Source organism: Gobio gobio (genome assembly GCF_949357685.1).
Source record: "Gobio gobio genome assembly, chromosome: 11".
NCBI classification, from domain to species: Eukaryota; Metazoa; Chordata; class Actinopteri; order Cypriniformes; family Gobionidae; genus Gobio; species Gobio gobio.
The window spans coordinates 10,266,735-10,291,302 of NC_137104.1; positions in this window are offsets into that span (position 1 = coordinate 10,266,735).

Below are 24,568 nucleotides of genomic sequence, written 5' to 3' on the forward strand. Positions count from 1 at the left end.
CAGATTTTATAACCTGTATACACTGTGGATACAGGGTGATTTCCTTTAGTTGAGATGATGTTGCAGAGCAAGCATGAATCAAAATTGATCACTTGGGACAGAGTGTGTTCAGGCAGAAGGAGTTTGGTTCAAGCAAGGTCATGGTTTCCCACCGCTTCTAACAACAGCCGAGATCTACTGTTCCTTATCTTGTGTACCAAAAAGGATTTAAAGATTTCTTTCTCTCTTTCTTTGTTCAGTACTTCACTGGATGAACAGATGACCTGCTATTTTTTTTTTTTCCCAATTTGTCTGTTGGGCTATAAATCATGTAGTCCAGACGTTTTGGACTGGAATGGGGCACAGAGTACACAGACTGATTCAAAGTATTCATATAAGTCATAAAAAATAAGTAAAATAATAATGGTAATAATAATAATCATTATTATTATTGTATTAATTTTTGTTGTTGTTGTTGTTTTAAAATCGAACATTTTTGAAAAATATGTAAAAAAATTAATGAAATTGTCTAGTGCACAGAAAATAAACAAAGCTAACATTAAGTCCTTTATCTATAAAGGGAAAACACACACACACACACACACACACACACACACGTACACACGCGCACACACACACACACACGCACACGCACACGCACACGCACACGCACACACAATTTGTTTTGCTATTTAAGTATGGACATACCACAGGCATAATGGTATACTGTACAAACTGTACATTTTATACCCCTACACTACCCCTGCCCCAAAACCTACCCATCACAGGAAACATTCTGCATTTTTACATTTTTAATAAAACATTGTTTCGTATGTTTTTAAAGCTATTTTACAGTTTTTTTTATTCGCTTTGGTACTATTTTCACAAGCAAGGTGTGCATTTTCAAAACTCATGGTACTAATATCACAACAGATCACACTTGTAACACAGCTAGTCATTCTTTCAAAACCTGATGTAATGATTTCATTCAGTGGCACATATTTTCAGTCCACATAATCATTGTTTCAAACACAAGATTATTGTAATATGTAATGAGAACATTTGGTTCAATCACTGAAACACAACAGTGTGATCTTCTGTCAGTTTAGTACTTTTAACAATCAGTTCATCCAACAGCAAACAATGCAAGAAACATGTTTCAAATCACCCTTGTTGCTGAATTATCTACAGTAACACAGGCTACAGATGCCACATATGAAAATACGCTTACATTACCTAATTTATGTAATTTAATCTATAATGTTTGTATTAGTATCTAACTATTCAGTGTGTTATCAAAAGGTGTGATGAAGTTACGACACAGCCATGAGGTTCTGGGCTATAGAACAGAGTTTGCTGCCAATACAGTAAATGCTCTCACTGTACCATATGACTGAATCTACTGTAGTTGAGCTTTATAAGGGTGAGTTACAGTAATGTGGCAGTCTCTACCATGGTAATCTGTTTACAGTATCACATGCATACATACTGTAATGTTAAAATGCTGTATTTTATGCCACCTGTCTCCCTTCTTCTAATGCATTTCTGATCAGTCTGATGTTACACTGTCATTGACTATTTCCTTTCCCTTATACTCTACTCTGCTCTGTTCACTCACACACACACTCACACCCTCATGTCTGGTTCACTATCTTTCTGGGTATAAGCAGGCATAATGGTTACAAACTGTATATTCTCTCCCCTTACACTAACCATACCCATAAACCTACCCATCACACAAAACTTTCTACATTTTTACATTACAGTAAAAAAAAAAAAAAGTCCCCGCAAGGACAAGGAATTAGGATACTGCCATCTTTATAGGGACATTTTGTAGAGTTTACCAGGCCACACAAGCGCATGCACTTTGAACATAGTAGTTATAATCTAAGATAAATCGCTTATAATGTAAAAATAATTAATTACATGGTTATCTATATCGGAAATTGCAAACAAAGTAGAAACTATGTATATAGAATCAATATCTAAAAGAAATCTTGTGCTCTGCATTTAACCCATCCAAGCCCGGGGAGCAGTTGGGGGTTCGGTGCCTTGCTCAAGGGTCTCACCTCAGTCATGGTATTGAGGGTGGAGAAGGGCGCTGGTTATTCACTGCCCCCACCGACAATTCCTGCCGTACCTGAGACTCCAACCCGCAACCTTCCGGTTACAAGTCCGAATCTCTAACCATTAGGCCAAGGCCACGACTGCCCCCACACACGCACACGCACACGCACGCGCACACGCACGCACGCACCGCACGCACCGCACGCACGCACGCACGCACGCACACACACACACACACACACACAAATGAGATTCAAAAATATTTGCTCTACAATGCAGAAAGGTATACTGTATATAAAGTATATTTATGTATATATAAAGCTGACAGAGAAAATAGATTTACATTTTAATATTTTTACGGAAAGCCTCATTTAAGATATGGGAGACCAATTATAGTTATAGGTGTTGGCCAAAACATTTTTAAATTGTGAATTTTATGAAAGCAAACATAACCACACCACTTTAATATTGTATAAAAATCCCAAGGCTGACACTGTGTTAAGCAATATTTCAACATAACGAAGAAAAAAAAATGAAAAGGTGATTTGCATAATGTTCCCGAATGTATTGTTTATTTGCTTTTGCCATGGGCAGCGCCAACAAACAGCCTCTCATAAATTTGTCCATTAATTTGTACCCAAACAATCAGCATCTGCAATAACACGTCAATTGTTTCATTGACCTTCAAGCACTCCATCATGGATAATCCGAATTTCTTGCAGCAAACAGACAGATGGACATCCAGAAGGCAGACTGATGCTGTGAAAGAACTATGCTGAAGGAGCATCAGCGCCATGAGTTTCGCTTTGTCTCAATGACAGGGTTTACTCTCTCAAATGAATGCTAACACGATGCTCCGGAGCCACCTGCTGCCATCTCATGTTTGCCTTCCTCAGATTGTAGGCAGTGGCGACAAACAAAACAGCTTGAGTAGAGTGATACATCTGCCTCTTTCCCCCCCCCTCTGAGACATATTGGTCTTCCTGGTCCAATGTAAATACAAATGCAGCATATTCATTTTTATATCAACCTGTGGCCCAGCGTGGTAAACTGATTTTTGGTGCACAGCTGGATGACATGTATTAAAAAAAGTCATCTGGTTTGCATTCCCACGCATCAGTCCACTGGATACACTACAACCCGAGTTAATGCAAAGCATATGATAATGATTTCTCAGTGCCAGATATTTGATTATACATTCAGAAATGATTCCATAATTTAAGCCTAATGCGTGACTAATAGCATCTTCCTCCATCTCTATCACCAGGGCTGCTGTTTTTAATAGCCTTCTATTGTGCAGATTTCAAGAGTTTGTTACAAGTTTAGAAGATGGAGAAAAAAGCAACCAAAAGATGGAATTCATGCTGTCGTTCAGCCAAAGGAAGATTTAATTGCTGCCCTGGGGAGAGGCACTCTTTACATTTGCAAATTTCTGCCTTTGTAGCGGAGACGAAGACTTGAGCGCCCATTGGGGACGTCGAACAGTTATGTTGACAAAAAGTTAAAAGGGCTTAGCTGGAATATACCGAACGGCGAACGTGTTTCTTTGCAAGTTCTTTACGAGGCTGAAAATTTCCTCTCAAGGTTAAAGGATAAGGAGTTGTTGCCTTTAAACTTTTCCTTTGCTTTTTAACTATACATGTAAACCCTACTTGCATTAGTCGCATTTATCTGCGCGGCCCTCCTGAAGTGAGCTAGTATATTTTTCAATAGTATTGAGCTCTTGTCTGCGAACAGGACAAAGGACCAGGATTTCAAACCCTAAAGAAATGTATACATTAAGGAAGGTACATGAAGTGCAATGGGCTGAAATAACAATGGCTTAGGGAGACAAGATTGACAGGCAGCCATCACACATGAGTAATTACCTGCCACTTCACATTTCGCTTCTCAGTCAAATCCTTGAAAGGTCATCTGTGCCATTTGTGGATGAACAAAAATGGAAGTAGAGGTTCGTGCTCAAGGAAGCGTATGGAGCTCTTGCTCCAGTGTAAAAGTAAAAGCCTGTAGAAACATTTGCATTTCAATGGAGCTCGTCAGCCAGCGCTTGTGAAAAAGTAATGGTCCCTTTTAGTTTTCTTCCCATACCTACATTCAGAGGCATCACACACATATTTTTATTAATGCCCTGATTTTTTGCCTACAACAATTTCCCCCCGGTTTCACAGACAAGGCTTAATCCAGTCCTAGACTAAAATGCATGTTTGAGTGGTTTTAACTGAAAGCAAACTGCACTGACATTTCTTAAAATATGCGTACCACAGGGTTCAATTTTGAGCCCCCTTCTTTTTAGCAAGTACATCTATCCTCTTGGCCAGCTTTGACGATCTATCGGTCTGAAGTTCCACACAAAACCGGGTGATAATGCAGCCATATGCTTTCTGGAACACTGCATATCTGAGGTAAAAAATGTGGATGTCGCAAAATTTTCTGTGTCTCAATAGTGATAAAACCGAGGTAATGCTTATTGGTTGTAGCCTGGCTCCGCCCTCCAAAGTACTTCCGCTCAATTTTCATTTTCCTTCAGTACTCCGTCTGGGACTGCGGTATATTCTTAGGTGTTCTCCGAACAAATTTTTACCCGTCCAATCAGCAAACAGAGGGAGTGGCTGAGAACGATGACGTTGATGTCGTGCTCTAGTTTGAGTTGTAGTTCACTAATGGTGGTGCAGAAAGATGCGAGCGAAGCCATTCATTCCGTTGTGGCACCGCTGCCGAATATCCAGAAGTTAAAGCCGGAGCAAGAACAATCTTTGCTGAGTTTTGTTGGTGGCCATGATGTTGTGGCCCTCCTCCCCACGGGGTTTGATTTTCTAGCTCACTCCGTTAGTGGTGAAGGAGGGGTCTGAAGGTATTGTCATCATTTACAGGGGCTAGTCAGTAATTTTATTGCCGTCCGTCTCCCAGCACGCAAGCTCTCAAATCGATTCGATTTCGATTCTCGATTCGATTTTCAATTCGATTTCGATTCTCAATTCAACTCAATGAATATAGATTTAATACAAACAAGCTTTTCTTGCTATTTTGCAGACCGTCATTCAGACTCTATCTGTTTTTATTAGGGGTGTAACGATTCATCTACTACATCGATGTATCGATTTATTTTCCTACGATCTAACTACATCGATCTGTGCTCGGCAAGTTGGCCTTCCAGACGACATATATCGATCTAACATCGTTTTAAAAGGTAATCAATCGATTGTATCGATCATAGGAAATAACGCATTGGATTTAAGCACGTCAGACTTTAAATGGATGTTTTTTCTAAGCACTTTTAATGATAAAGGCGTTAAACGTTACTCGATTCAGTCTGCCTATCTGTGACATCATCGCAACGCACGCACCAGCAGCAGCGCTAAGAAAACAAAACAGCATGGCGTATGGCAGAGGAGAAGCCAACCAGCGAGAAATTATCAAGTCACCAGGAGAAAGAGCTAAGTTAGTAACGTGTTACCTGTACTTTCAACCCTTGCTAAATGTTACCTGTGCATTCCTGGCACCAGTGTGCCAGCAGAGCGAGTTTTTAGTACTGCTGGCAACATAGTGAACGCACAGAGAAGTGTTCTGCGGTCAGATCATGTTGATATTTTTGAAAAAGAAATATGTAGAGTCATTGAAGAGTAGTTGGTTACATTTTATCTTTTGTTAAATATTGTTTGTTTATTAAACTGAGAGTAGTAGCAGGTTCAGCCAGTTTATTCAAACTGAAGAAATGTTGGTTGCACTTTATTTTTGATATTAATATTGTATTTGTATTATTTTAATGTTGAAAAACAACAGCAAAAGTAACAGGTACACCTACTATTAATTAAACCTGAAGAGAAGTTAGTTGCACTTTATTTTTGATATTAATATTATTATGTTGGATAACAAAAGCAGAAGTAGCAGGTTAACCTACTGTTGAAATGTTGGTTGCACTTACTGTGCTTTTATTGAAAATGTATTGAATTTTGAAAATGAGAGCAGAAAAGGTTAACTTCCTGTTAATTCAACCTAAACTGTTGGTTGCACTTTATTCAAATAAAATTTGAATGCATTTGCCATTAATTGTTGTTTACTTGTTTGTTTATATCCATAATTAATTGATACCTGATTCCCTTACAAGAAACAACAGGAATCTAGGAAACTTCACCTGCACTGACCAGTATCCAGATATTTATTTCAGTCACACAATTTTTGGCTAAAAAGTTACTGAATCGATTTCAGGTCACTGAATCGTTTCGGATCGTATCGTCCTAAATGAACCAAAATCGTCCTTGAATCGTATCGACAACCTCAAATCGTGATACGAATCGAATCGTTGTTAAAACGAATCGTTACACCCCTAGTTTTTATGGAGGCTTTTTCCTGCAGGGGCGTCTGAGCTTTGATTCGTGCCCCGGAAGGTGCATTATATTTCGTCACTATCTCTGTTATTTGCGTGCCTTCCTTAGATGCGATTGCCATTCGATTTTATCTTTGCAACAAGCATATGCGATACCGGGCTTCTAATACCGGGCAGGATCGACTGGAAACCCCCGGGATGGAGAACCGCGACGCACTGGCATAGTGCTGGGGGGGGACGGATTTAACGAGACCAGTTAAAACTTTAACTAGCTATATCTCGGAAACGCGTCAGAGAAACCGTCTGTAATTTGGGACGATCGTAGTGTCTGACGAGGCCTTTCAAGGATCGAGGTCGTAATCGGGAATGGATGCTTTCTTAGCGGGGCGCGCCGCTCGGTCATCTCTCCGCCGGGGGATGAGACGGAGCCCCCGGCGTCCGAGCCTCCCTCTGCCCACGCCGCCGTCACCGCTCGTTACTTTTCATACACGAGAAGCGTGTTCATACCTGGACACAAGTTAGTTGCCGTGGTAATGAACAATACCTTAACGTGCTGACTTATGTGGACTAACTTTTATTTGAGGAAATCTGTTTATAATATAAGCTATTAGGTTTGAATTATTGGTCCTGCGCTGTCTGTTGACTCAGTTGATTTGAATATGTCTATAATGGCTAACGTACGGGCTTAATGGTCATAATGCAAGGCAAGCATTCGCATGTATGTGATCTATTTTTAGCGGTTGTGTGCTCGGCTGTTCTTGCAACGTCTTGGTGATGTCTCATCATCAAATGGTTCTGCAGATTTGTAGCATTTCACCTCAGCATTACAAACGTCAACGCACCGGAAGCTGCCATTTAAGCACTGAATGAATGAATGAATGAATGAATGAATGAATGAATGAATGACAGGCGTGCCTCTCGCTCCTTTGTAACATTGCGCAAGGCCAATAAGAGGGTGACATCTAGCGGAGAAGACTAGTAATTAGATTTACGTTAATCTTATGTTCAATGTTTGTCGAAATAAATATGGGGGAAAAAAAATCGATTCGTGGGCTTTGAGAATCGATTTTGAATCGACCACATTTTAAAAAACGATTAATTGAAAAATCAATTTTTTTGCCCAGCCCTATGAATTACCTACTGTTTTTGACAAACACCAAGGTCGTGTGGTAATTTAATTGCTGTCCGAATCCACATCTCTGAGTTTTCAAGAATATATCACTTCAAAATTCACTGTTTATATCCTTTTTGACCACTGCAGAGCACTGTGCGGTTGCGCTGTAATTAGGATGCATTTCTAATTTCTGCATTTCTTTAAATACTGGCAAGTATATACAAGAGCTATTTATTTCATCACCGCTCAAAAAATAAAAAGAAGAAAAGCACGTAAACATTAGAATTGTGCCGTTATTTACGCCAGCATTTATTCTTATCATACCAAGCATATGACATTTTATTTACAGCATACAATCATGCCACGGACCACGTGAGCAGCACGTTCCCGATCACAAAACTCTCCCCTCCACTGTGAATAAATCACAATCCGAAGGCACAAGTTTTAGGATTTATCACTGAGGTGGCGTGCACAATCGTGCACAATCTGCACAGTTCTTTTTTAATGGACTTCCATGTGAGAAACTGAGGCGTACGGCGCAGGCTACATCCCGACCAAACGTTAGCGATTGGTTATGGCAGATCCAGAGTGGCTCTGGGCAGATCCAATAGTTTTAAACTTCACCCGCCTTCAAGGAAGTAAACGCTTGTCAATGAAGAGTGGCCAGACTCTCTGTTCAAATGAAATGTACGAGAGTCTGGTAAGACCAGACTATATTGGTTCACCCCACCATTTAGCTCTAAAAATTGAAGGCTCTGCTCTGGAGTTTCAAGCTAAATTAAAACATTTGGGGGTTATATTTGACACAAATTTATCATTTGAACCCCCATGTCCAATTAATTAAAAACAAATACCCTCCGGACATCACTTTTGGTCACTGCTGTTTATATATGTAAAGTTGAACGTATGGTTGACCTCATAATACACAAAAGAGATTTGCACAACAAATTATTTATTTGTTTTAATATTTTTTAAGTAAAAAAAATAAAACCAACAGGTGGTGTTTTCATGTGCTCTTAAGGCCAATTTATACTACTGCGTCGAGTGCACGCAGAAGGTACGGCGTACCATACGCATAGACGCGTTGGATGCGCCGTACCCTACACCGTACCCTACACCGTACCCTGACGAGCACCTCTCCAAAAATGTAACAACGCGTCAATTCTACGCGGACCGCAAGCGTTGTGATTGGTCTGCCAGAACCCCTTCCTCAGGTTAATAAATAAATAAAAAATCTGCGATAGGACTGTGTGTGTGTCCAGAAATGGGATGATAGTTCCTTACGTCTGCTATAACACAATATTTTGTAGTCCAGCGATTCTTTATGGTAGTAAATAAATACATAGATCCGCTGAGTATAGTTTATTTATTTTCTCATTAAAACCAAAGATGTTAATCAGTGACTGCATATCAAGAAAAGGGACACATTAGGGCACATTTCGTGAATGAAGTCTCCGCAACAGCAATCGATTGCTCAAGCCACCGCTACTGAAAACAGCGGCCATGAGCTCTGCATGATTTCACAAACCCATTCCAGCGCCAGATCGCCTTATTTAACTTTACTAATCAACTAGAGATGCTTAATTTGTATTAGATACAACAACTCAAGCTGCAAGAAAAGCCGCTCTCTCACTGCTGCTGATAATCCGACATGAATGTACACATTCTAAACTGCCTCTTCTTCGGCTGTTGTCTTGATTACACCAACATGCCCGAGGACACTGCCTACTAGCGTCTGCATGTGTAATTGCACATTGACGCGGACAACAGCGCAGAAGTATAAATGCTCACGACGGCGTACACTACGGCGTACACTCGATGCAGAAGTATAAATTGCCCTTTAACCTTTTCTTTCAGTCCTGCTGCGTACTGCACCCCAAATACCTCTCCAATGCCCACCCTTCCCTGTGGGTTTCCATGCTGTGTTTAATAATGGATACTGCACAGGGATGGCCCTGCACACAGATCGGGCACCACATAGTGTAACACAGTTCTGATGAAAGATTCATGGCCGACAGTGGGTCAGCTAGTGCTTAACTAAGCCCACGCTGTCTCAAGGCCCTGCCGAGGTGCGTTTCGCGCAAATATAACCTGAAGTAACCCTGCAAAGTTCCATCTTGATGTTAACTCAGTGTGATGTTATTCATGGCCGCACACGTTTTGTTGAAATTTAGCACAGGAAAAGAAGTTCTAAAAAAAAGTTTGGGTTATTGATCTGACCTTGTTTACAATGTAGAGATTTATGGCAGTTCCTTTATGTTAGTGAGCCTTTGTTTATATTGTGCTGCCTACAGAAATGTCCATCATTTTCTCTGCATATTTCGCTGCATATTTTGGATGTTGTGTGGCATTGGCTGACGGGGGCCACAATACAGTAAGCTACCTCACAGGCATGAGCACATTATGTCTTGAGGCTGAAAATGATGATGTATCAGCTAATATAATTCTTGGCAAGGCTTTCGCTTGATGGCAGCACATGGATTTATTTTTTCAGCTCCTGAAAGCACAAAGAAAATGTCACCCAGTCCTCACAGAACGTCGGCATGACTGACTGTATTAATAATTTCAAGGCTTTTAAAATTGTATATATTTCCCCAGCAGAACAGGGCTAAAATTAACAGGTTAAATTGTTAAAATGTTATTCATATTCATACTATTAAATGATCTTGTAATTGTCCAGATGTTGAACTGGATGAAATGGCAGATATTTTGAACTGGCTACTCACACCTATAGTGGCACATGTGAAAGCAAGGTTTTTTTTTTTTTTTTTTTTTATCCGCTTTTTATCTGAGAGAAAAAGATCAAATTAATAGTTTTTGTCTGGTCATGTGATTTCAACATGTTTCTGTGTTAAATAAATCAGCTCTTTTAGATGTCATGCGAGTGTAAATTATATTCTATAGGCTACACTTCCTTTGTTATAGTTCTGCAATCTTATACTTTTGATTTGTTTTGTTGCCATACATGCATGTGTCTGTTCTCAGCTTCCCTAAATCTTGAGTCAAGCACATCTGCATAATTCCTCTGTGCATCTGTCAGCTTCGATTTACACTGGATTCTGTTCCTTTAGCCTGTGGCGATGTACCAATTCCATTAGTCACAATGTTTATATCTTTTTTTCTTCTTTTCTTTGTCCCTCATTGGATCACAATGGATGAGAATAGCAGAGGTTGGGGCATTGCTCTCGTTCTCCCAGTATTAAAGAGCCCTGGATTGGACATCATTCTTAGTATGTCACCTGTGCCAGAAAAAAACAGATCTGTAGACAGATCTTCTTGTCTGCGGCACTAAAAAAACAAAACAAAAAAACATTGGCAGCTGTGTTTGCCAGATTAATTCTGTAAAAAATACAGTAAAAATGTAAACCTATTTACAAAACAACCTGCAAATTTTACATTTAAATCAGTAAATTCAACAATGCACACTGCATCTGTTTTGTACCTTTAACATACTGACATATTGACAACCACCATTATATTGCAGGTGGTAAAAAAGGAAGCCACATGAAGAATCATGGATAAGTTCATCACAAGTAGCTGTCAGACCATGATGATTTACAAACTACCTGATAAAACAATATCCTGCAAAGTTTTACCTTTTCATTTTTCTAATTAGAATGCATACAGAAAGGTCAGAAAAGTTAGGGAACTTACTGAGTTAAGTAAAATGGAGTTTGTGTAACCTGGGCAACTATAATTTAAATGTGATGATAATAGCATTCCACAAGACCTTTATCCTTTTTAAAGCACCTTTATAAAGCATGTACATTGCGTTACAAAGCCACGTTTATTTATTCTATAACTGGAGAAGACGATCAAGATCAATCCTGCTGGTAATTGACACCCATGGCAATATGCAGGGGTCAAAGGCTTAATATCAAACATCTGCAGTGAAAGTAACCTATTTTTAGTTCTCCAACAAAATACATCCACATATTCATCATATTCTGTAACTGAAGTATGAACTTAAATATGAAAAAAAAAAAAAAAAAAAAAACAGTATATCCATGTGTAATATTTATGAAATCTGTTGCAGAATTTTTTCAAATACATTTCTTTGTTCCAATAAATGAAGAAAATAATTTGAAGATAATTTTTTATTTATTTATTTTTTAGTTGTGCACCTGTGTTATGGTTTTCACACTTTTTGCTTTTAACATCTATCGTCGCTGCCCGATGAAACTCACGTATGTCCAAAACGCTTACTTTTCAGGAAGTGAAAAAAACACCGTATTTCAAAAGCAGTTGAATGTAGCGTTGTCATACTTGGTATGGCATCTTTACATGTAACCATATTCTTGTCAGTGTAATGATATAATCCACATTTGACCAAAATTGAGTTTAAATGGACATACGTGCATATTTTACAGTAACGGTGGTCGATACGCGTTCTTCCGATCATTAATTAGAATGGTCAAGTCGCGTTTTATATTGACAGAGGAATACGTGCTGGAAATTCTCAGCCTCTGGCAAGCGGTGATAGCAGTATGAGTATGATATATACAACTTACACTCCACGGCTAACCTGCTCCAGGGCAGGTTATGTTCTGGATAAGAGATCAAACTGAAATTGGACCAATCAGCAGTGAGCAAAGTGACACACCTCTGATGCAATAAAGTCACTCCCCCTTTTCTACTCCAATTTTAAACGTCACTACATAGCAAATGGCTATTAAAGACTAAAGCGTCTGGCTTTTAACAATGCTTATTTATAATAATAATAATTTTAATGATTTAGATATCATTTATGTAATTATTATACCCTTAATCAATTACACATGTATAATTTTAGTTAATCAATCATTAATAGGCACTTAGTTGAAATTAATATAAATAGCCTATACAAAGGTCAAACAAATAAGCTTTAAAATAAATAAATAAAGCTATAAAAATTACTACATGCAAGCTTAAATGTTCAATTCTCTATATATCAACTAAACTAACTTCGCAACTTTTACTTGCATTGATGAATCTCCTTGCTTCTCTCGCGAGAAGTTAATCTCAGGTTTACTGATCCACAGCGTGTGATTGGCTGTTCACTACTGATGTCACAGCTAAACTCCTAAACTCCGGATCAAAGCCTGAGTTGACAGAGAAAGCTGATGATCAGCATCATGGGACCAACAAAGCCTGAATAGATTAGTTTGGTTTTGTCAACTCTAAACTAATCCTGTAGTTTTTTAAACTACCATCATGGTACAGGCCCCAGGCCTGGATTTTAAGTTGTGTTTTATTTATGTTTTGTTTATGTATGTGCACTTTTACTTTCACTTTGTTCATTTATTTTATTAAAGTTTGTTGTTTATTGTTCGCCGGTTCCCGCCTCCTTCTTCCCTGAACGTCCGAACCCCGTTACAGTTAGTTCACCCAAAAATGAAAATTAGCCCATGATTTACTCACCCTGAAGTCATCCTAGGTGTATATGACATTCTTCTTTCAGATTAATAAAATCTGAGTTAAATTAAAAAGTCCTGTCTAATCCAAGCATTATAATAGCAGGGAATTTTTGTTTCATTTATGAAGTCCATAAAAATGCATCTATCCATCATATAACTTCTCCACAGGGGGTTAATAAATGACTTCTGAAGCGAAGTGACGCATTTGTGTAAGAAAAATATCCATATTTAAAACTTTATAGACTAAAATAACTAACTTCCGGCAGATTTCCCTACGCATCAGTTTATGGCGAAAGAGTAACCCTTGACCCTTGAACCCTTGACTCATTTGTCTTGACGAACGCAGAAACACAGAGGATAGAGCTAAACAAAACACCCGTCATGAATTAGAGTCTAAAACAAGATTTTTTTAAAAGAGAAATGGCAGAGGATTTCGATATAAGAGAAGAGGGACTTGAGTTGGTTGCCCAGCACTATCCACGAGAGACGTCAAAGCTTGCGATGCTTCTATACATTGCGTGAGGGGTTACTCTGAGGGTGAGTAAATCATGGGCTAAAAAAGGAAACCTAAGGAAACCTTTTTTTATATAAAAAAGAAACCTAAAATGACTTGCACTAACCCCCCCACCCCCGAAGTTAGTGCAAGTCATTTTAGGTTTCCTTTTTTTATGAGAATGCTATATCTAATCATTCTTTAAGTTTCTGTAATATAAAGGTTTTCATTATTTATTCCGATCCTCTGTGTATAGATACAAACCTCACAATGAGTGGAAAATGCTATGGAAATTATTCAGCCTGCCGTAATGAGCTGCCAAGAGAAATGTTCATGTTTTACCAACTTATTCGGCCCAGCTCTATCCTCCCTTCCCATCAATGACTCCGTTTGATGCAGAGGCTGAATGTGCTGCTCAGGGCAGCTTTAATAAAGGCTGTGTGCACGACAGAAGCGTTCCATGGGGTGAGGAATGGGACCGAACATAGAGACTTACCTCTGCTTTTTTTGGGTCTTGCCAACTCACCACTGACTTATGCTGACGGGCTGTTTGTCAAAATGTCTAAATATTTAGCACACTGTGGAAAATATGAGCCCTTGGAATGAAGGCAGCGTTGATCTCGTGCTCTCTCACTGTTTTTTTTTGCTTTAACCTGATTTGAACCCAGTGCTGTACAACCCCCCCAAAAATGACCTTGTGTGTTTAAACTAAAACAAATGGCATCTTACGCCTGGTGCTTGATTGAATCTCTGTCCGTTTTTTTGTACCTGAAAGATATAACCAATTTTTTTTCTTACATCTTACATTGTGTCCAAACCAGATGTTTCACGATAAAGCAACAAGCAATTAAAACTAGTTTATTTTTCATGACACATATGTTTGAATGTGAATGTACATTGTAGATCAAAAGTTTGGGCACTTTTGGGCACCAAAGCTCCATTATTTGATCAAAATCCATCAGTCTTCAGTGTCACATTCGTCAAAAATCACAATATGCTGAATTGCTGCTCAAGAAACATTTCTTATTATTATCAATGTTGAAAACATTTGTGCTGCTTAATATTTTTGTGGTGTAAAACTGGAGAAACTGTAAGAACTGCAAGAGATGGCAACTCTCTGAGAAAACAAAGGGGTAACGCTTTAGATTACGGCCCGGAAAGTACTGCGTAAGTAAAGCGAATTTAAATCATAACTTTCGGTAATTATAGTGTAACTATAAAGTAAGTACGTGTAGGTATAAGGGAACAATATGTAATATTGGGGGAATAAAGGGGTAACTATCAGAAACATTAACAAATTATTTATACGTAAGTATTTTTTAATTAGGGGGTAATTATCCATGTAGTTACAGGGCAAGTATGAATCTATGGGCTGTAAATTAAAGTGGTTCTTGTTCCCCTCTTGTTTCATGTAGTTACAGGGTAAGTACAATAAACACATACAAAATCTGAACATATCACTCAGAAATATTTATTTGAAAAACAACTTAATCCAAAACAGATTTATGACACTTCTTATTCATTTTTTAAAATAAACTTTTCATTTCAAATAATAACGTCCGGACAGAAAGAGTCACGTTTGGTCCCTATTTTGTTTCTCTTGCTTTTTCTCCTCTTCTTCTTTTTCTTTATTTCCACTGATGCATCTTAAGAGGAATCCCATGTCTTTTGATATTTTGTATTATTATTTATTAAAAGAAAAAGTACACCAAGAAATCCTCTCATAATTTACTATTCTTTTCACATTCAACCAACTGTTACCAGAGTGTGTTTGAGAAGCTTAAGCTTTCATGACGTTCTCGCGCAAGTTTCATCTGAAACACACGCGAGAACTGGCATCTCTGTCTTCTAGTCTTGTTTGTTTCTCATTTACCCCTTTTCCACCAAGGCAGTGATAGAGCTAGTTCAGAGCCAGAGCTAGTCCCAGTTCATAGTTGGTTCAACTGAGGAGCCTTCTAAGAACCGTTTGCTTTTCCACATGCTGAGAGCCACAACAGAGCCATGTCTTACGTCACTGTATACGTCTCATCTCTCTCAGCAACGCTAGCAAGGCAGCGGCAGTGTTGCCAAGTCCGCGGTTTTCCCGCGGGCTGTTTTTTCATATCCGTGGGTTGAAGCGACCCCAATTATGTGATATTTAGCCCCGGGAATGCGAATTTTAGTAGGCAACCATGCCAAAAAAACACATATTTTACCCCCAAATGTGATTTTTACCGGGGAAGCCCCCCTGGAACGCGATTGGGCTTGTTTTGAGTAGCAATTGGGCGGGTTTTGTTGTGAAAACCTGGCAACCCTGGGCAGCGGGAAACACAAACACACCAGGCTTGTTCGAGATGCATCGGCGCTGTGCAGACCGATCCACGTATGATATATAAAAAATAAAACGCATGAGTGAATCAAAAGCATAAGGAGTCATATGCTCTCGCTGGACTCATTATCATACGGCGATCGGTTTCTGCACAGCACCGCTGCAAACAAGTCTTCCATCAACAAAGCAAATGTTGCGTATACTATTGATTCACATGGCTTTACGATCCTACATCGGCATCAAAACACAACGAAAACACAGCGAATCCAATGCATTTATGCAGTTCGCCGTAATTTGTACAGACGGAGATTACAAACGAGCAGCAGCTGTTAGCTCCATTAGCTGCTATTTCAACAATGGCGGATCTCAAGTTTGTGTTGGTCTTGTTGACCCCGCCCCCAGCGCCTGACGTAATCGGTTCTTACTTCTAGCCCTGTTCTAGCCCAGCAATGTTTTGGTGCTACTTAAGAACCACTTTTCCTGGCTCGGAGCTGGGGCTTTGGGTGTGGAAACACAAAGAACCGATTTGAAACTAGGCTCTGGCTCCGATCTAGCTCTAGCACTGCCTTGGTGGAAAAGGGGTAATTGCTATTATCATATATTATGTTAACTCGAACCCTTGCATGCAGGCAGATGACTGCTGGTCGTAAGCGATTGTCTACAGTTTAAAAAATTTAAAATATTGTTATTTTTCTTACAAACACTTATTGTTTCACTTCAGAAGACATTGATTCATCCATTGGGATCATATGGATTACTGTAGTTATTGCTGTATGTGCTGTTTGATGCTTCATTAGCAGAGCTTATTTAAGGCAAGGTATGGGAAGGACGAAAAAGAAGAGGAACAAGAGGAGGATGAAGCCAAACAAGAGAAACGAATAAGTGTTGTAAATCTGTTTTAAAAAACTTGTTTTTTAAATAAAGGTTTTCTGAGTGATATCAGATTGTGTATGTTTTTATTGTACTGACCCTGTAACTACATGAAACAAGAGGGGAACAAGAACCACTTTATTTTACAGCCCGCAGATTTACACCACCCTGTAACTACACGGATAATTACCCCTTAATTAAAAAATACTTACAATATAAATAATTTGTTAATTTTCCTACCCCTTTATTGCCCCAATATTACATATTGTTCCCTTATACCTACACATACTTACTTTATAGTTACACTATAATTACCGAAAGTTATGCTGTAAATTCGTTTTACTTACGTAGTACTTTCAGAGCCATAATCTAAAGCGTTACCAACAAAGAAAATTAACATCTGAACTCTCTCTTGTGAAATTAGCATCCCCATTCAAGACAATTTTTGTTGATCACCCAAGTATTGCCTTAATTTACATTTCATTCCCCTCACTCTTATCTCTCCTCTCCACATGTTGAGATTGACCTGAAATTCACCCAGAATCTATATGGGTTAATGTGAGCAAATACTATACAGTATTATACATGTTTGGTATCATTTGAAACGTCTCAGTGCGACTGGTACAAAGGTCTCCTTCACACAGAAGTACACCAAAAGGTAATAAAGGTTTTAAGAGTTTAGATATATTTTGCTTACTGTGGTTGTCCTCTGCCAATTGGTCTTTCGTGCATATTAGCTCCTGCCCTCAAGGTCTGGAGACTTCATTAATGCAAATGCCCATTGTGAACTCATGTTTACATTGGAAAGAAGTTTCTGTCTTGGTCTGAGCATTTGAAGAGATGTTGGAGGAAAGTTTGGGGCCCGATTCTGTAGTCAGATCAGCCCGTAATGCTATGCATTATGTATCTTATGCATAATATTATTTTCCTGTTTAACACTGTGAAGCTGCTTTGAACAACCAACATTGTAAAAAGCGCTATATAAATAAAGGTGACTTGACTTGACACCTATTTCCTTACTCTTTACTTCAGAGCATTTGATGTTATATATTGATATGTTGCAATGATTCTCTCTCTCAGTTCATGATAATGGAAAAGGGTGTTCCTCAAGGTTCTTGTTTAGGCCCTCTTTTATTTTCAATTTTTATTAATGACCTTTCTCAAATGTGCTTTGATAGTCAAATTCTCTTGTATGCTGATGATACAGTTATTTAATCTTCAAAACGTGATATTAATTTGATTCGATCCTCACTGCAATTCGATTTTAATATTTTTTTTTTTTGATGTATTTATTTATTTATTTTTCTTGTATAGGTATGTATATTTAGGTTGTGTATATGTGTATGTATGTATATGTATGTGTGTATGTATGTGTATATATATGTATATGTATATATATGTATGTATATGTGTATGTATATATATATATATATGTATGTATGTGTATATGTATGTATATGTATATAATATCTGTTTCGGTGGCTTCATCAAATACGGTTTTCTCAAATATGGTTATCTCTTGTAATATTTTGATATTCTTTACTGTTTATATGAATATGCTGTGGACAGAGGGGGGACTGGTTGGGGTGGTTGATTGTGTCGAAGAGCTTTAGTATGTCTGGGTGTGTGGTTGTTTGATGTTGTTTTGAGGACCCCCTCGAAAACGAGATGTTCCATCTCAAGGGATTATCCTCTAATAAACTGAATCTGAATCTGAATATTGATTTGGATATTTTATTTGGATATTTTTCAACTAAATATCCAAATAAATCTAATTATTAAACTAAATTAACCATATAAACTAAATTACTGATCTAATTACTGAACTAAAGCCCACATGATTATCTTTTCATTGATTATGTAATTGGCATGATACATTTACCTGACTAATAATACATTGTAATATTTGATTTCATTCTGACTTACTTTAATTATTGACTTTAGTACATTACGATTAGGGGTGTAACGATTCGTTTTAACAACGATTCGATTCGTATCACGATTTGAGGTTGTCGATACGATTCAAGGACGATTTTGGTTCATTTAGGACGATACGATCCGAAACGATTCAGTGACCTGAAATCGATTCAGTAACTTTTTAGCCAAAAATTGTGTGACTGAAATAAATATCTGGATACTGGTCAGTGCAGGTGAAGTTTCCTAGATTCCTGTTGTTTCTTGTAAGGGAATCAGGTATCAATTAATTATGGATATAAACAAACAAGTAAACAACAATTAATGGCAAATGCATTCAAATTTTATTTGAATAAAGTGCAACCAACAGTTTAGGTTGAATTAACAGGAAGTTAACCTTTTCTGCTCTCATTTTCAAAATTCAATACATTTTCAATAAAAGCACAGTAAGTGCAACCAACATTTCAACAGTAGGTTAACCTGCTACTTCTGCTTTTGTTATCCAACATAATAATATTAATATCAAAAATAAAGTGCAACTAACTTCTCTTCAGGTTTAATTAATAGTAGGTGTACCTGTTACTTTTGCTGTTGTTTTTCAACATTAAAATAATACAAATACAATATTAATATCAAAAATAAAGTGCAACCAACATTTCTTCAGTTTGAATAAACTGGCTGAACCTGCTACTACTCTCAGTTTAATAAACAAACAATATTTAACAAAAGATAAAATGTAACCAACTACTCTTCAATGACTCTACATATTTCTTTTTCAAAAATATCAACATGATCTGACCGCAGAACACTTCTCTGTGCGTTCACTATGTTGCCAGCAGTACTAAAAACTCGCTCTGCTGGCACACTGGTGCCAGGAATGCACAGGTAACATTTAGCAAGGGTTGAAAGTACAGGTAACACGTTACTAACTTAGCTCTTTCTCCTGGTGACTTGATAATTTCTCGCTGGTTGGCTTCTCCTCTGCCATACGCCATGCTGTTTTGTTTTCTTAGCGCTGCTGCTGGTGCGTGCGTTGCGATGATGTCACAGATAGGCAGACTGAATCGAGTAACGTTTAACGCCTTTATCATTAAAAGTGCTTAGAAAAAACATCCATTTAAAGTCTGACGTGCTTAAATCCAATGCGTTATTTCCTATGATCGATACAATCGATTGATTACCTTTTAAAACGATGTTAGATCGATATATGTCGTCTGGAAGGCCAACTTGCCGAGCACAGATCGATGTAGTTAGATCGTAGGAAAATAAATCGATACATCGATGTAGTAGATGAATCGTTACACCCCTAATTACGATGTATCCTTTGTTACCGCAAATCTGCGTCCAGGTTAAAAGGGTTAGTTCACCCAAAAATTAAAATTATCTAGAAATGAAGGTCACCTAGAATGACTTACCTATATAAGTCATTCTAGGTGTATATGACATTCTTCTTTCAGACGAATACAATCAGAGTTATATTAAAAATGTCCTGGCTCTTCCAAGCTTTATAATGGCAGTGACTGTTGCTCTGTTTTCGGAGTCCATAAAAGTGCATCTATCCATCATATAACTGCTCCACGCGGCTCCGGGGGGTTAATAAAGGCCTTCTGAAGCGAAGCGATGCGTTTGCTTCCGGCGTATCGCCTTCCATATTCAGTAGCTACACTTTTTCCGTAAGTTGAATATAAGGCGATTCGCCGGCAGCTAGATAATTTACTTTATAAAGTTTTAAATATGGGTATTTTCTTACACAAACACATCGCTTCGCTTCAGAAGGCATTTATTAACCATGTGGAGCAGTTATATGATGGATAGATGCACTTTTATGGACTTCAAAAAAACAGTCACTGCCATTATAAAGCTTGAAAGAGCTAGGACATTGTTACTATAACTCTGATTTTATTTGTCTGAAAGAAGAATGTCATATACACCTAGGATGGCTTGAGGGTGAGTAAATCATGGGCTAATTTTCATTTTTGGGTGAACTAACCCTTTAAGTGCATTCTAGATTTCGGATTTCGGCATTGTTAAATCACTTTAGCCATAACCTCTGGTTAATGATCGGACTGCAGAGTTTGTGATCGTGAGCCCGCATAACGGCCGGTGCAAGGACCCTGTGCAACTCTGAGAACCAAATGAAGGATTTCAATAAGAGTAAAGAGTTAACTAGAATAATCAAATGTGTAGTTAAATTCTTACACAAATTAAATAATAACCAATCAGCATTCTAACCTAAATTCGAGGTCATGATAAAATGGAGTCAGATAAAAGTAAATTGGAATTAATGCGCAGAAACCTTCACCCGCTAATCGGAAGCCATCGTTGGGGCGAATTCCACAGAATAAGGCTCTTTATGGAACCTTATTCTGTGGAAACGGTGATACTTTTTTAGGATTATTTTATAAAATGCAAAAGAACTATATGAATTTGTAATAGAAACACTTTGTAACATTATACAAATGCCTTTACTGATATTTTTGATCAGTTTAATGCATCCTTGCTGAATTCAAGTATTAATTTCTTTAAAAAAAAAAAGTTTTTATCCCGAGCTTAGTGTATGTCTTCGGTAAAGCACTTTATTAACTATTGGCATCCCGGTACGAAATCAGTCTGTAACTGTACTGTACATTTAACATGCTCTGATTGGCTGTGATTGTGTCACATGAAGATAAATGAGACGAGAACCATTATCTTAATGTTCATAAGATTTAAATCAATTAAACTACAGAAAGGCTCCAGAAGAAGTAACTTTTGACACAATGGAAATGTTGTGACCTCAATAGTCTCGTCATTACTCACATGTTCTTTCATCACATTCTTTACAATAAGACTGTGTTAAATTGAAGGAAAGAACACTGTTCCGGGTATTAAACAAGGATGAATACAGAGTTTTAGTTTTCAATGCATGTTCTTTTAAATACCCAAGCTGAAAATAGCTTTCCTCAGTTTCAAATGCATTTAGACATTAGCTGAATGCTTTTTTAGTTGCTATTTACTGAGAAAATATATTTCTTTTTAGAAAGAGTAGAATTGTATGTGCTTCAGATGAGTGTTTTTGTAAGCAAACAAAAGTAAATGATTATCTTGCAGCAATCATGAACATATTGTTCGCCTTTGTACTGATTTGTCTAATATCATCCATTTTGTCATCCTAAACTCTGCACATATCTTATCACCACAAAAATTTAGCACTAAACATCACTAAAAGTCATATTGGCAACATATTCTGACACAGTTCCTCCTGTTTCCCCTAGAGTATAAGTTATTATTAGATACTCAACAAATCAGAGACCTACAATCAATCTTTCCTGTCAAAGAATTATTGCTACATACTACATAGTATCATTATACTGACTACAGTCTTCGAAGAAAAGGCTCTGTATAGATCCTTATTCTGTCAGGTGCTTCATATATAGACCCTTTTAGGGGTTGCAATTATGGCATCATTTTATTAATTAAGTTTTAGGGTGTGTTCACACTAGTTCGGTTCTCTTGGTTCATTTGGTCTGGACCAAAAAAGAAAATTATGCATTTAGTGAGAATTTTGACCTTTTTAGGGTCACATCTTGTCCTCATCGTGTCCTATTTTTGGTTCATTAATTACAACTAAACTGGGAATCTTCAGAGAGCTCCTACTTGTACCACATGACTGCTGCAGATTAATTTAGGCCTTGATAGTGTTGCTAAAGAAATGCATAATTCCCAGTCCAATGATGTGAACAGCTCTGAGAACTTCACGTGTTGCCTTCTTGAAATTACGACATGGTGTGACTCGAGCATTTGGTCCATGTTGTATTTGGTCCATTTTTTAGTCTAACCGCTCCAAAGTTTGTTTGCTTCGCTTGTTTGGTGCGCACCTGGTTTCGGATGGTGTGTTCATACTTGGCAGGTTTGATTTGATTAAAATTAACCCTGGTGTGATTGCTCTGTTAGTGCGGTTCATTTGAATAAGTGTGAACGATGCCATCTGAACACTGGTGCGCACCAAACAAGTGGGCCGAGACCGCTGAAAGGATGGGTCTTGGTCCGCTTCCAAACGAACAACATGAACCAAAGACATGTAAATGAACCAAAAACAGGACATGATGTCACAAGATGTGACTCTAAAAAGGATATAAGCTCTTCACGAGTTGTCAGCTCCATCATATGTATGCATGTAGCGCATTTAGCTCAGCACACAGCATTGTTTTGGATGTTCGACAAGTTCCGTTGCAAAATATATGCCATAAAAGCGTTTTTTATTGCTTTGTATGTTTAGGTTCAGTGTTAAAAATGACAGTGTGAACGGTAAGCAAACCACAACTTAAAATGTATCATTTTCTTTTTTGGTCCAGACCAAAATAACCAAGAGAACCGAACCACAAGTGTGAACACACCCTTAAGTCTGCAATACACCAAGCCGAAATCAAAGAATTAGCGGCAGGCGAAAGTTGACTGTGTTGTCGCTTCTTGCCAGCTGCGTCTCGGCAAAAAAGCTGTGCTTGAACACACCAATAGGACTAAGACACTGTCAACTAGCTGTGCGTTCTGTGCCTGCATGTAAGTAAATATCTGTCTATATCAGCAGGTATCAATAGTAAGGCTGAGCAATTGTATCGATTCTGCGATATAAATCAATATTTTCCCCAAGAAAGTATCGCTTTTTAAGCCGCGAGTATCGATACATAAGTCCCATTCAAATCCCCCGTGTTTACCCCCATTCGCGTTGCAGGAAGAACGATTTGGTCAGCCAGCCGCTAGTGTCGCTGTAGAGCGAGTTACCCGTACTACTAACTTTACACAGACGCCAACGTCTATCTCTTCCTGTTTATGGAGTCAGACGAGGAGATTCAAGAAAATGGTGGCGAATATAAATCCAGCACCTTCATGCTTAAAAGCAGATGTGTGGGAGCACTTTGGGTTTAAATGACAGAGTCCATTGCCTACTTTATTTGTAAGGATTTGAGACCGTATTCGGGGGTGGAAAACGCCGGCTTTAGGCGCATGGTGAACGCGATGGAGCCCCGCTATCCTATTCCATCCCACAAACACCTCACCAAGTTCTGCATTCCCAGGCTGTACGCTCAGACAAGAGCACACGTCAAAGCCTCCCTGGCCAGCGTTTTAAACTACTCAGCTTAGACGGGTACATTTTAAGTTAAATGTTCTTCTTAGTGACTTGAATTATTGGATGGTTTGGAGAAGCCATGGTACTATGTTTACTTACCTGGTGGCTAGACTGTCTACCTCATATGTTCAGTGTCAAGCTAAAAAAGCTGTCAAAGAAACTGTTCAGAACAGGCCACTTGCTGCACTTTTTAAAACTCCATTGTTAAGTGCAATACTGCACTTTATATACTTTTAAATGGCTTGTAAGCTACAAATGGAACTAATTTTCTCAACACATCTTTGATTCATTTTGTCCAGCATTTGCAAGCTCTAGACTCTCTGTCCAGTCAGAGACATATATTGTGTAATTGATGTTTTTAGTTTTCAGTTCAACTGATTCAATCCAAGTAAATGGAACACTCACAAGATGTCACCAAAATCACTCTGTCCCCTTTAAATCTTTCAGAAAATGATGTAAGTGTATCGAATTATATCGAATCATATTGTTGGCTGAATATCGTGTATCGTATCGTATCGTGAGATTAGCGTATCGCTACAGCCCTAATCGATAGTCTATTTTCGTCATTCTAAAAGGGAAACCGAAACTAGAACTATAGACTAGACTAGACTAACTAGGACTAGAAATATACTAGCCGTAAACAAAGCCGAGCTTGCTTACCATTGAGAATATCAATCACGTTGATCACTTTCTTCATTGAAATGTTTTAATGAAAATATTTATGCATTCGAATGCTCAGGTAAAGATGCCATAAAAATTGTAACTTCTGTCTGTACTGTCTTGATTTCTTTGCTCACTTTCATCACTTTCGCTTTTATTCACATGCACAGACTCGCTCGCTAAGCTGAACAGCCAATCAGAGTTCTCTCTCTCACTGACAGCCCAACATGCTGAATCATCGCAAAAAACCCTGACGGCATCCAACTAGAGCCAACGGTCCACAACGCACCGGAAAAACTTAGACGATCAACGCTCAACGATGGCCGCCCGTGGTGT